Source organism: Aotus nancymaae, unplaced genomic scaffold, assembly GCF_030222135.1.
Source record: "Aotus nancymaae isolate 86718 unplaced genomic scaffold, 86718_ANA_hifiasm-v0.15.2.pri h1tg000016l, whole genome shotgun sequence".
Lineage (NCBI taxonomy): Eukaryota > Metazoa > Chordata > Mammalia > Primates > Aotidae > Aotus > Aotus nancymaae.
This window is the reverse complement of record NW_026988428.1, coordinates 31,236,607-31,252,031: the sequence shown is the minus strand read 5'-3', so window position 1 is coordinate 31,252,031 and position 15,425 is coordinate 31,236,607. Positions and strand designations below refer to the sequence as shown.

Genomic DNA, 15,425 nt, shown 5'->3' with positions numbered 1-15,425 from the left:
ATTTCAAATTTTTAAATTTCAAGGTAACCAAAAGTCTTATGAAAATATTGACACTATACCTTAGAATGTATAATTTAACTCTTTTTGTTTTAAAGGAAGTGTGTGTGTGTGTGTGTGTGTGTGTGTGTGTGTGTGTGTGTGTGTTTGGCCCACTCTGGAAAAATAAAGAATATAGCATTAATATTATTAGGCCCAGTTAGTCCATATTCTAGTATAGTTGCTGGCACAAAAGTAACATTGGGCCAGGTGCACTGGCTCACACCTATAATCCTAGCACTTCAGAAAGTTGAGGCAGGTGGATCACTTTGAGCCTGGGAGTTTGAGACCAGCCTGGGCAACATGGTGAAACTCCTTCACTACTAAAAATACAAAAATTAGCCAGGCACCATGGCATGTGTCTGTAGTGTCAGCTTCTTGGGAGGCTGAGGCAGGAGGATCACTTGATCCCTGGAGGTGGAGGTTGCAGTGAGCCGAGACTGCACCACTGCACTCAAGCCTGGGCGAGAAAATAAAACCTTGTCTCAAAAAACAAGCAATAACAACAACAACAACAAAAAGTAACACTGTATTATTGTTAATTCAGAGGAAGTGGTTTTGATATAAATCTATTAACTTTATATTAAAAGTCTTCTTATTCTTTGATATAATCCTAACACATTTTTAACAATTTAAAGAGAGATACTGGTTTCAAATAAGTTATTTCTCCGTTTGCAGAATAATTTTTCCTGACACACTTGAAAGATGATTTGATTAACTTTTATTATTAAAGCAAGTATTATCAGGGCCATATATTAGGAGAATTTATTGCCTCTAAAACCAGATACAGGTGGCAGGGCATGTGTTCTGAATATTTTTCTCTACTGACAGGCATACTTGGTATAACAAACATATTAATTTGCAGCATTCTAATTAAAAAGTGAAAATGTGCATGCTGTCAGGCCCAGTCTTAGACAGGTTCAGCCTTATCAACTAGAGGAACTTAAAGCCTTACTTTATGATGCCTTTATTTTTGATTTGTAGTTGGTCATTCGTATCCATAGGTTCCACATCTGCAAATTCAATCAGCCATGGATTGAAAATATTTGAAATAGAAAGCAATATAAAAAAAAATACAATACAGTATAACAACTATTTAGATAGCATTTGTATTTTACGTAATCTAGACGTTAAAGTATATAGGAAGATTTGGGTAGATTATATGCATATATGCCATTTTATATAAGGTACTTGAGAATTCACTGCTTTTGGTATCAAAGAGGGTCCTGGAACCAATCCCCCTTGTATACCAAGGGATGATTGTATTTATAGATTAAAGAAGAAAAAAGACTAGCTTTAAAATTTTTTATTTTTTAAACAAATGTTTGAATGAATTGGCGTATGTAAAGAAAGAAAATATTGAATATTGTTTGTACCTAACCATTATTTCATTCGTCTGTGATGTTCCAAACTTATACTTTCTACCATATATAACCATATTTCTATTTTCACAAATAACTACTTTCAGTAGATCAAAGTTGTTGGTATTGGAATTACATGTGGCAGGTAGTCCAAGTGATACTCAAAGTAAATCCTAGTTAGTATTAGGTACCTTTTAATGTTAGAAATTAAAAGAGCTTAGGAAAAGCTTTAGGATGAGAAATCCAACATGAACAGTTATCTCAATCCTAGAGTATCTTCAGCTTCACCCAGGCCCATCCCAGGACCGCAAAACATCAAGGAGTGACCTAGCTTCGAGGAAATGATGTAGCTTGGATAATGACTTTTAGGCAGTTGACCCAGATAGAGTCTTCCGGAGTTACATCTGCTATAATAACTATAATCCAAATGACAGTTTTTGAATCTGTAGTACAAAAAGGAAAACATCTGGTACTACTTCAGTCTTCTGAGTGTACTTACTCACTTTGATAACAACATGGTAGCAGTGCTTCTACAAGAAATTTTGTGATACTGTATCTTAAATTTCAAATTATTTTTCATGAGATAGCTGTCAGTGTACAAACAAATCTAAGTGATAATTTTGAGCCCCATTTTTACAAGTCATCTCAATAAGTAACTATTAAGTATTATACGTTAATAAGTAAAAATGGAAAAGCATTTGGTTGTAGTTTTATTGACATGTTTGTACATTGCAGAAATTCAGGAACAAATTTTATGTATATATATGTTGCTATTTTTAAACAATATCTGATATTCATTCAACTAAAACTTATTAAGCATTTAATATGTGTCTGGTACTCTTCAGGCACCAAGGATATATCAGTGAACAAAACAAAGTCTTTGCCACTATAGAGTTTACATTTTGTGGTGGCATTGGAGTGAAGAGATAGGGAATTAAAAAACAAGTCAGTATGTAGTATGCCACTTGGTGGTAAGTCATTTGGAGAACAATGTAGTAGGGAAAGAGGAAAAGGGTGTAACATCATGGGCTAGTGGGTAAGGGTTTATCTATTTCATATGTAGAGTGCTCAGGAAAATTCTTTAATAAATTGATCTGTGAGCACAAACCTGAAGCAAATAAAGGAACAAACCATGCTGCTATCTGGTAGAGGAGCATTACAGGTACAAAGAACAGTAGTTGCAAAGGACCTGAGATAGGAACATACTTAGTGTATTCTAGAAACAGCAAGGAGGCCATTGTGGCTGGAGCAGAGTATAGAGAATGAAGAATTTTAAACTACATGATCAGTAGTGGAACAGCAGGGGCAGGAAATGATACTGAAATATTTAGGATCTCATAGAGACTGTTGAAAAAAGTCTTTAATTTTTATTCTCAGAGGAATAGGGGGAGCCATTGCAGGATTTTGTCAGGAAAAATTATGAACCACTTTGAAGTAAACAAAAAATGGTGAATGGGTGTCCTGTCTAGCTCAACCATTGAGTTTATCTGTCTCATTTTGAGGGGGAAGCTTTTTTTTTGTTTGTTTGTTTGTTGTTGTTGTTTTTAAGAGTACTGGAACTTAACAAAACTGTTATGAAAAATGCAATTGAATCATAAACTTTGATGTGAAAATCCTCAACAAAATACTAGCAAAACCAAATTCAGCAGCATATAAGTGGGATTTATACCATGATCAAGTGGGATTTATTCCTGGAATACAGGAATGGTTCAACATATGAAAATTGTTTAACATAATATACACATTAAAAGAATGAATGGGAAAAAATCACATGATCATGTCAATTGATACAGAAAAAACATTTGACAAAATTCAGCATCCTTTCATGATTTAAAAAAAAGAAAAAAAAAACACTAAAACTAGAAGTAAAAGGAGCCAGATGTGATGGCTCATGCCTGTGATTCTAGCACTTTAGAAGGCTGAGGTGGGCAGGTCACTTGAGGTCAGGAGTTTGATACCAGCCTGGCCAACATGGTGAAACCTCATCTTTACTAAAAATATAAAAATTAGTTGGGTATAGTGGCACACACCTGTAATCCCAGTTACTCAGAAGGCTAAGGCAGGAGAATCGCCTCAACCTGGGAGGAGGAGGTTGCAGTGAGCCCAGGTAATGCCACTGCACTCCAGCTTGGGTAACAGAGCAAGACTCCATCTCAAAAAAAAAAAGAAAAGAAAGAAAGAAAGAAAAGGAAACTACTTCAACATAGTAAAAGCTATATATGAAAAATACAGTGAATGTCATTTTCAATGGTGAAAGACTGAAATATTTTCCTCTAAGATCAGGAACAAGGCAAGGATTCCCACTTTTACCAATTCTGTTAAATACTGGATGGTCTATCCAGAGCAATTAGGTAAGAAAAAGAAAGAAAAGGCAACTCAATTGCAAAGAAGTAAAGTGAACTCTGTTTACAGATGATAGGATCTTATATGTAGAAAACCTTAAAGAGTTAGCATTTTCATCTACTAACAATGAACAATACGAAGGAAATTAAGAAAATAATTTCATTTACAATAGCATGAAAAAGAATAAAATACAAATTAACCAAAGAAGTAAAAGATTTTTATGATGAAAACTATAAAACGTTACTCAAAGAAATTAAAGAAAAGTAAATAAATAGAAAAATATCTGATTTTCATGAATTGGAAACCTTAATAGTGTTAAGATGTAAATACTACTCAAAATAATCTACAGGGTCAGTGCAATTCCTATCAAAACCCCAAGGATGATTTTTGCAAAATTAGAAAAGCCCATTCTACAATTTATATGGAAAATCAAGGGATTCTCAATAGCTACAGCAATCTTGAAAAAGAGCAAAGATGATGACTCACACTTGCTGATTTCAAAACTTGCTACAAAGCTACAGTAATCAAAATAGCATGTTGTTGGCATAAAGGCAGACATATAGTCCACTGGAATAGAATAGAGAGTCCAGAAATAGGCTGGGCACGGTGGCTTATGCCTGTAATCCCAGCACTTTGGGAGGCCGAAGCGGGTGAATCACGAGGTCAGGAGTTTGAGACAAGCCTGGCCAACATGGTGAAACCCCCATCTCTACTAAAAATACAAAAAATTAGCTGGGTGCGGTGGTGGACACCTGTAATCCCAGCTACTCAGGAGGCTGAGGCAGGAGAATCGCTTGAACCCAGAAGGCGGAGGTTTCAGTAACCCGAGATCACGCTGCTTCACTCCAGCCTGGGCAACAGTGCAAGACTCCATCTCAGAAAAAAAAAAAAAAAAACCCTAGAAATAAACCCATATATATATACACACACACACACACACACACACACACACATACACACATGTATACACACACATATATATATTTCAAAACTTGTATATATACATATGTATATATAGTCAAATAATTTTTGACAATGGTGCCAAGATTATTCAATGGGAAGGGGACAGTCTCTTCAAGAAGTGATGCTGGAAAAACTGGGTGTCTGCATACCAAATAATGAAGTTAGACCTTCACATAGCACCATATACAAAAATTAAAATCAAAAGTATAAAACTTGCCGGGCATGGTGGCTCACGCCTGTAATCTAAGCACTTTGGAGGCCAAGGTGGGCAGATCACCTGAGGTCGGGAGTTCAAGACCAGCCTTACCAACATGGTGAAACCCCATCTTAAAAAAAAAAAAAAGGTATAAAACTCATAAGCAAGTGTAAGGCAAATGCTTCACGACATTGGATTTGGCAGTGATGTCTTAGATGTAACACCAAAGACACAGACAATACAAGAAAAAACTTTTGAAACTCAAAACCAAAAACTAATTTAAAAATGGGCTAAAAACTTGAATAGACATTACACCAAAGATGTACAAAGGCCAGTAAGCATATGAAAAGATGTTCAACATCACCAATTTATTAGAGAAATACAAATCAGAACTACAGTTAGATACTACCCTGACACTTATTAGGATGGCTACCTTTGTTTTTTTTGAGACAGTCTTGCTATGTTGTTCAGGCTGGAGTGCAGTGGTGTGATCTTAGCTCACTGCAACATCCGCCTCCCAGTTTCAAGTGATTCTTATGTCTCGGCCTCCCAAGTAGCTGGGACTATAGGTATGCACCACTACGCCTGGCATATTTTTGTATTTTTAGTAGGGAGAGGGTTTTGCTATGTTGCCCAGGCTGGTCTTGAACTCTTGACCTCAATGATCACTCGCCTTGGCCTCCAAAAGTGCTGAGATTAAAGTCATATACCACCATGCCTGGCTAATATTTGTATTTTTAGTAGAGATGGGGTTTCACCCTGTTGCCCAGGCTGGTCTAGAACTCTCGGCCTCAGGATTCACCTGCCTCGCCCTCCCAAAGTGCTGGGATTACAGGTGTGAGCCACTGCATCTGGCCAAGGATGGCTTTTTTTAAAAAAAACAGAAAGTAACAAATATTGGTGAGGATGTGGAAGAACTGGAAACCTTATGCACTGTTGGTGAGAATATAAAATGGTACAGATTCTGTGGAAGAGAGTATGGCAGTTCCTCAAAATATTAAAAAAAGAATTACCATATGGTGCAGCAGTTCACCTTCTGAGTGTATCCAAAAGAATTGAAGGCAGGGTCTTGAAATATTTGTACACTCGTATCCATTTGTACACAGTAGCCAAAAGGTGGAAGCAACCCAAGTGTTCATTGACAGATGAGTGGATAAGTAAAATGTGGTATATACATGCAGTGGAATATTATTCAGCCTTAAAAAGGAAGAGAAGTCTGTAATATGCTACAACATGGATGAACCTTGAAGACATTATGCAAAGTGAAATAAGCCATTCATACAAAGACAAATGCTATGTGATTCTTCTTACGTGAAGGAGGTAGTATAGTCAAAATCAGAGAGAAAGTAGATGGTGGTTGTTAGGGGATAGAGGGAAAGGGAATGAAGAGTTATTGTTTAATGGATGTAGAGTTTCAGTTTTATAAGATGAAAAGAAGCCTGGGCAACATAGTGAGACCTCGCCTCTACAAAAAATTAAAAAGCTAACCGGACATCGTGGAATGTACCTGTGGTCCTAGCTAATTAAGAGGCTGAGACAGGAGAATCCCTTGAGCCCAGGACATCAAGACTGCAGTGAGCAATGGTCACATCACTGCCCTCCCACCTGGTTGACAGAGTGAGAGACCCTGTCTCGAGAAGAAAAAAAGAATTAGAGATAAACAATGGATAGTTAAGATGGTAAATTTTATGTGTATTTTACTGTAATAAAAAAGTAGAAAATGCAATTAAATCTTATCATAGAAGTAATATAAATTATACCCAGTAGAATGCAGTTGATTACTGCCCTGTGAATATACCTGTTTTGCATCTATTTGTAAGTTTATTTCAGAACTTTTTATTCCCTATGTATGTGTAGTTCTTGGAATGTTCCTCTGAACCAGTTGTAACATCTGACTAATTCCATTATTAACTAATGAGTTAAATAATATCTTTGACATGTTTTGGTTTACTGTCTTTGAGAGTCATGATTTTTACCATTTTTAGAAAAATGTATCCATTAATACCTTTTTTTGAGCTAAGGTATTGCTTTCTCACACAGGGTAGAGTATAGTGGCACAGTCATGGCTCACTGCAGCCTCCAACTTCTGGGCTCACAGGATCCTCCCATCTCAGCCTCCTAATAAATAAGTAGCTAAGCCTACAGGTGCATACCACCACATCTGATTAAGTTTTTTATTTTTTTATTTTTTAGAGATGAGTTATTGCAGTGTTGTCCAGGCTGGTCTTAAACTCCTGGCCTCAAGTGATCCACCCACTTCAGCCTCTTGAGTTGCTGGAATTACAGGTGTAAGCCACTGCGCCAAACTCCTCTGTTATATTTTTTAACAGAATTAATCTGGTTGCTCTGTTGAGAAAAGACTAGAGCAGGACAAACAGAGGCAAAGAAAAATTAGAAGGCTGCTGGAAAAATTCATAAAGAAATATTGGTAACTTGGACCAGAGAAGTACTGGTGGAAATGATAAGCATTGGTTGAACTTGGGTATATTTTGAAGATAGATCTGAAAGGATTGATGGATTGGATAAGGGATGTGAGAGAGTAAGATGTAAAGGATGATTGCAAGATTTTTGGATATTAATCTTAATAAAATGTATAAGTAATTCTCTCAGACATTTTTAGGTTGGTAATTTCTATTTTTGATTCTTGTGAATTTAGTTGGTTTGACTAAGAAATGTAAAAGCTGGTGATCATGACTCTTTTCTCATAAGGTATCTTTTGCACTGATTATAGTGTAATATATAATTACAGTATTGAATAACAGCTGTTTAAATCAGGATTCTGGCAGGAACCCTGTAATGGAAAAGAATTTAATAAAGTGATTATTTACACAGTATGGGCAGGTTAAGGGAAATCAGCAAGTGATGTTGGCCAGGTTTGCTAGGAACACTGAGCTTGCTAGGAACAGCTGTTAACACTCCTAGGTGTCTAAAAGGGACAGAGGGAAGAAGTGGAAGTGGTTACCTGAATCAGCAAGAGCTATAGGTATGTGAGAGAGCTGCCTAACAGGGGCCATCACTAGAAGAACCTCAGTAAGGAAGGGAACCACAGCCAACCTGTTCTGCTGGTACCTTCATGCAAGTGAGGCTCCTAGGGAACAGACTAGAGTAGAGAAGGTTACAGAGTGGCTTCAGAGGGTCAAATGGAAAATATACAGCACTGCAGATAACTTTTAAGCCCTACCTTAAAACAAACAAATACACTTACGTGCTTCAAGTTTAAAAATGTAGCAAAGAAAGAAATGAAGAACATTATGATTTAGTGGTAGAACAACATGATAACTCAGTTGGGTAGGTTTTAATAACATTAGACAGAATTAGTACAGCTAAAAATCAACCATAAAATTTGGTGAAGACTAGAGGTTTTATATCATATTAAATGTTTTACTTTGGACTCACAAAGTTAAAAATACTTTTTATCTTTATGTGTTTTACTTAGAATTAATTGAATATAATATTTTATAACTTCAGAAATAATAACTTAAGAAATGTTTTATATTTCTTAAGTATTTAAAAGCTGTTTTGTTGTGTTTCTTTGTTCCCTTTAATGTAAAGTAGTTAGATTTAGTCTATTTCAGTTGAAAGAAAGCTCAAATCATCACATCTAACTTTGTTGTTAATTTTATGTATTTAATTCATTTTTTTTTTTTTAGAGACAACATCAAACTTCTTTACCAGTAATGAACTCTACTGGAACACTGTCAGTGATTGTGAACTCAGCATTTAAAGGGAACTCAGTTCTTGTTGGGTAGATAGAAGTTTGTTCCATTTGCTTAGACTTCTGTGGTTTGATCAATCTTCTATTTCAAGAGCAAGTCAAGCCTATGATTCTATAAGACGGAAATTTGAAGACAGTTGTCTGTCTCTGTTCTGCTCTTCCATATTGCTAAGTATTTTCTTCTCCACACTGATTTCTACAGTCTTACCTTACTGATTTGACCATGTTCTTTCTATCCCAACTTAACCTTGTCTCAGTTTTCCCTAGGCTTCTGTGATACCACACTCTTGGGGGTTTTCTTCTTGCTTCTTGGAGAGTGAATGTCCAGTCTCCTTGTGGGCTTTTTTTCCACTCTGCAGTTCCTTTAAACATTGGTATTTCTGAGCTGCTCTTCACCCTGGGTAGTCTCATCTGACCTATGCTTGCATCCATAAGTTGATGACTCAAATCTCTCTCCCATTTCCACACCTATATTGCTGTTTGCCTGTTGAGCATCTCCATTTGGATGTCTCACAGACATCAAAGTACCTTGTGTCCTTCCTATGTTCCCTAGCTCACTGAGTATACTGTCAACCTCAGCTGAAAATGTGAGTATTTTCCTTGACTCCTGCTTTCCTTCCCAGTCTAATCAATCATCAGGTGTTATTAAGGCTAGCACTTAAATATCACTCTAATCCATCCTTTTTTTTCCGTCTTCATTGTTCAGTAACTTAATTCAATCCTCATGATTATTGTATGCAACCACTTCCAAACTTGCAAAAACCATATGAAGTGTAGGGTGTGTTGGTAGGAAGTGTTTTTAACTTAACCTGTGAGGAAATACAGATTCAGAGAGGTTAAGTTAGAAATCAGATCTCTCTAATGTTGTAGTACATATTTAGTACATACACTAAATCTAAAATGAAAGGCTTTGTTTTTAGCATTTTAAATTTCTCCAGAAGACTTATCAGTCTCCAATCACGCCAGCCTGGGTGATGGAGCAAGACCTTTCTCAAAACAAACAAACAAAACCATCAGAGCCTTTCCTTTTAAATTCTAATGTAGTGTTTAAAGTACATATAGGTAGCAGAGATATTGTATGCCATTTGTCAATTATATGAGAATTAAAACCTCACTTAAGCCATGCTGCACTTTCTTTTTAGAAGGGTTAATCGTTTCAGAGAATTCAATTTTGTAATTTACATGTGGAAAATTTAAAACTTTAAGGCTTCAACATGAGTATTTTATGTACATGATTATGGGAAGCCAATATTCTTTGTAGCTAACTGTTGAATTAAGTTCAAAGACTTTTTAAAGATGATTCAAAAACTTCTTTAAAAGATTATTTAAAGTACACAGCTTTTCAGCCAGTGTTGAAGAAACATTTTGAGAGTGTGACAGAATAAAACAATTTAGAAATTTCAGCTGTTTTTTGTTGAGATTTGTTTTCTTCACATTTGTCTTTAAAGAAAAAAAAGACGAAGAAATAAATATTCTCAAAGTTGCTTTCAAATTGTATTTTCTCCTGGCTGGGCATGGTGGCTCACACTTGTAATCCCAGCACTTCGGGAGGCCAAGGCTGGGGCTGGGAGTTTTAGACCACCCTGGGCAACATCTTGAGACCTTGTCTCTACAAAACATACTAAAAATTAGCTGGGTGTGGTGGTGCACACCTGTGGCCGTAACTACTTTGGGAGACTGAGGCGGGAGGATCACTTGAGCCCAAGAGGTTAGGGCTGCAGTGAGCTATGATCGCGCCACTGCACTCCAGCCTGAGCCATGGAATGAGACCCTGTCTCAAAACAAATAAACAAAATCATCAAATTGTATTTTATTGTAAGTTGTGTTCAGAGAGATGAGCTCAAGTGTAATTATGAATGTGACTTCAGAATTACATTCACCATGGATGATTGATATGTGTTTAAATTAAGATCCAGAGAAAGCTGAAGGAAAGCAAACCATGAAGCCTTTAGAGGAAGGATGCATATTGTCTTTGTTAATGTGGTAGAGAGGAAAACTAAACATTCTAAATTTGGCTTCTAGTAAAATTTTGATTAATTTCCTCACCTTCATTTCCCTGTTGATAAATGAAGAAAATAGTTCCCAGCAATCTGCATTATGAGATTGTTTTTTATATCAATATTTAACAAGGGCTCAAAAGAACATCACTTTAGTCTTGGTTGCTCTGAAATCCTACCACTTGATTCTAACTATCTTCAATATCTGGGAAGGAGGAAAGAAAAGATGGTCCAAACAACTTGTCATTTCTTTTATTTGTAATGTGTTCTTTGTTCTTTCATTGACTATATAATGTTTTTATTGTGTATTTGCATTTTTATTATTTCATTGACTGTATAACATATTTTATTGATCCTAAGAGACATTTCCCAATTTTATTCACTAAAATTTGGGTGTATCTCAAGATTAGTGGCATAGTTAAATTGACTTTTTTTCTTTCTCAGTGGTATATAAAATACCAGTCTTAAAATCAATCGTGTCTCAGCTTTGATGAAAAACAGGATATATGTCTATTAATATTCAAAATAACAATAATAGTATAGTGGCCACCATACCTAAGGATCACTTTTTTGGTAGCGTCTACTTTCTTAAACACAGCCAGGAACTGGAAAGTAAGAAAATAAAGGCTTCTGGTGCTTAAAATCACTGTTATAGAACTCATGAAGTAAAGGCCAGGTACTTAAACTTACAAGACCTCTTTGCCTCTGAATGTAGTGCCTTATTTTTTACATCATTAAGTTAATCCTTAAGTATCTTATTACAGATCCACAAGGATTCAAAAGAGTAAACTAAAAAGGAATGCATATAAATGTTTATTAAATGGCAGTTCTAGGACTTACTATACTTTCTGCTGAGAATGAATGGCCCATAAAAAGACAATTAAAAATTATTTTTAAAAAGCAACGCAAAACTCAGAACTGGCCACTTAGAGCTATCTTAGCAGGAGCTTGCAGCCTAATACATGTCAGTCACACTGATTACAGCTTAGAAGAGATTCCTTATTAAAATGTAATCTGATTCCACTAGCACTTCCCTTAAGGGATGATATGATTGTACTTTTAAATTTTGATTGTAGAATATTTGTTGTTGATTAAATTTTCCCTTCTGATGGCTTAATGGAGTTTCTAGAACATACTTATTCCTGAAAGTATCAGGGGAAAAAAAAAACTACTTATGGGAGGCATCTGTTACACATCTGAAGTAGGATTTGATTCTGTAATTCCAGTGGTCTCTAGACCCGGATAATTCTACCCACGTTGCTAGATGGCACCAGGGTGCTATTTTTAGGCCTTTGGGCTAAGGAATGGGCATATGTGGTAGGAAGATGTTAGAGAGGAAAGAAGCAGGGAAGAAAAACTTTGGGAACATACTGTGGTACTGAAGGATGTCTCTGTAAGTTCTCAGTGGGCAGTTGCTTACCAGATGTCCAGCTGCGTTATTTGTGTTTGAAGTAAACCTATGCTGTGCTCTGTATCTCTCCATGAATTCTTAGTATTGGGGGCTTTTCAAGACATTCCCCGCTAAGATGTGAATTTTGAGCATAGCTTCTTGGCCTCAGGCACTTTAACCTGAGAGTAGATGTTAAGTTCTGCTGGTTGGCAGGTTTCCAGCATTTACTAATTAGATGCTCATGGCAGTTTCCCTTGGCCACTGTGTTCTTCACAGTCTGCCCAAACATGTTTTGTATGTAGTCTGCCTTTGGGTTCTGCTTAGACACTTACAGCTTTTGTTTCTAAAGATCCCTTCAGTAAGTATTGATTTGTATTTCCTTTAGCTAATAATTCATTGATTATAAAAGCAATTCACACACTAGAAAACACAAAAAGAAAAAATCCTTTTCATTCTACCACCAAATGAATCAGTATTAACATTTTAGGGTGTGTTCATCTAGTCTTTTTTTGTGGGTTTATGTATTTTGTGTGGAGGTAGGGGAGAGAAAAATAGGTATAAAATGTTACTTTTTAGAAATGCAAATCCTCTCAAGTTTGCTACTGGGTGTGAAGAGCAACTTTTAAAGTAAAACTTTTTAGAATAATTTTAGAATGTTAAGTTGCAAGGACAGTACAGAGATTCCCATATACCCTGCACCTAGCTTCCCCGAATGTTAGCATCTTACATAACCATATGGAACCAAAAGAGAGCCCGCATAGCCAAGACAATCCTAAGTAAAAAAACAAAGCTGGAGGCATCATGCTACCTGACTTCAAACTATACTACAAGGCTACAGTAATCAAAACAGCATGGTACTGATACCAAAACAGAGATACAGACCAGTGGAACAGAACAGAGGCCTTAGAAGCAATGCCACACATCTACAACTATCTAATCTTTGACAAACCGGACAAAAACAGGCAATGGGGAAAGGATTCCCTGTTTAATAAATGGTATTGGGAAAACTGGCTAGCCACATGCAGAAAGCTGAAACTGTACCCCTTCCTTAACACCTTATACAAAAATTAACTCCAGATGGATTGAAGATTTAAACATAAGAACTAACACCATAAAAACCCTAGAAGAAAACTTAGGCAACACCATTCAGGACATAGGCATAGGCAAGGACTTCATGATGAAAACACCAAAAGCAATGGCAACAAAAGCCAAAATAGACAAATGGGATCTAATTAAACTTAAGAGTTTCTGCATAGGAAAAGAAAAGTCATTAGAGTAAACCAGTAACCAACAGAATGGGAAAAAATTTTTGCAATCTACCCATCAGACAAAGGACTAATATCCAGAATCTACAAAGAACTAAAGCAGATTTACAAGAAAAAACAAACCCATTCAAAAGTTGGCAAAGGATATGAACAGACACTTTTCAAAAGAAGGCAAATATGTGGCCAACAAACATATGAACAAACGCTCATCATCACTGGTCATTAGAGAAATGCAAATCAAAACCATGTTGAGATACACCTCACGCCAGGTAGAATGGCAGTCATTAAAAAATCTGGAGACAACAGATGCTGGAGAGGATGTGGAGAAAAAGGAACACTTTTACACTGTTGGTGGGAGTATAAATTAGTAACCATTATGGAAGACAGTGTGGCGATTCCCAAGGATCTAGAAATAGGAATTCCATTTGACCCAGCTATCCCATTACTGGGTATATACCCAAAGGATTATAACTCATTCTGTTTTAAGACACATGCACACGTATGTTTTATTGCAGTGCTGTTTACAATAGCAAAGACCTGGAACCAACCCAAATGCCCATCGATGATAGGCTGGACAAAAAAAAAATGTGGCACATATATGCCATGGAATACTATGCAGCCATAAAAAATGACAAGTTCGTGTGCTTTGTAGAGACATGAATGAATCTAGAAACCATCATTCTCAGCAAATTGACACAAGAACAGAAAACCAAACACTGCATGTTTTCACTCGTAGGCCTGTGATGAACAATGAGAACACTGGGGCACAGGGAAGGGAACAACACTCACAGGGCTGGGTGGAGGGGGGTGGGGAGGGAAGGGGAGGGACAGCAGCAGGGGTGGGGAGGATGAGGAAAGATAACACCAGGAGAAATGCCTGATGTAGGCGACGGGGGGAAGGAGACAGCAAACTACTGTGCCATGTATGTACCTATGCAACTATGCTACAGGATGCAGGATGTGCACATGTACCCCACAGCCCAAATACAATAAAAAATAAAAAGAAATTAATAGTAGTACAATACTGTTAACTACAGACTATTTAAATTTCTTCTGTTTTTCTACTAATGTTCTTTTTTTGTTCTAGGATCCAACATAGGGATACATACCACATTTAGTGGTTATTTTGAGACAGTGTCTCACTCTGTCTCCAGGCTAGAGTGCAGTGGCATGATCAAAGCTCACTGCAGTGTTGGGCTCCTGGGCCCAAGTGATCCTCCCACCTCAGCTCCCCCAGTTGCTGGGACTATAGGCGTTTGCCACCATGCCTAGCTACTTGTTCATTTTTTTGTCGAGTCAGGGTCTCACTGAGTTGCCCAGACTGATCTTGAACCTGGGCTCAAGCAGTCCTCCCTACTCGACCTTCTAAAGTGCTAGGATTACAGGTGTAAGCCACGTGCTCAGCTCAGTTTTTTGTTTTTTTTTTAATAATAGTTTTTTACGTTTTTTTTTTTTTTTTTCCGAGATGGAGTCTCCTTCTGTCACCCAGACTGGAGCGCAGTGGCGTGATCTCAGCTCACTGCACCTTCCGCCTCCTAGGCGCAAACAATTCTCCTGCCTCAGCCTCCCGAGTAGTTGAGATTACAGTCATGTGCCACCACACCTGGCTAATTTTTGTAGTTTTAGTAGAGATGGGGTTTTGTCATGTTGTTCAGGCTGGTCTCAAACTCCTGACCTCAGGTGATTACCCACCTTGGTCTCCCAAAGTGCTCGATTACAGGCATGAGCCACATCATGAACGTTTTGTTTTTGTCATTAAATAGTTTTTGAACAATACTTATTTTAAGAGCTCTATAAAAGTTAATCACAGGGTAGATGTGCTGTGATGCAAACTTTTCTGGTATACGTTTTGTTGTTGGCATATCATGAGGGGGCATGTTATACAACATATATACAACTTACCCTTTAACAACATGGGGTTTGAACTGTATGGGTCTACTTGTAGGTGGATTTTGTCAACCAGAAAGTATTTGTGAGATAGAAAACTTGCATATACAAAGGGCTGACTTTCCATATACACAGATTCCACAGGGATGACTGTGGCAATTGAGTGTGCACGTATTTTGGTCCATACAGAGGCCCTGGAACCAATACCCTGATACACCAAGGGATGACTATACAGAGCAAACATTTTTATTACTGGGATACTTGAATCAAGT

The 15,425-nt window shown here is 37.1% G+C and overlaps 1 protein-coding gene across 7 annotated transcripts in view; it reads left to right on the top strand.

The window, feature by feature from the left end:
* Positions 1–15,425, top strand: part of FRS2 (fibroblast growth factor receptor substrate 2) — a 116,477-nt gene that overhangs the window by 69,793 nt on the left and 31,259 nt on the right. The gene's annotated exons all lie outside the window — the stretch shown is intronic.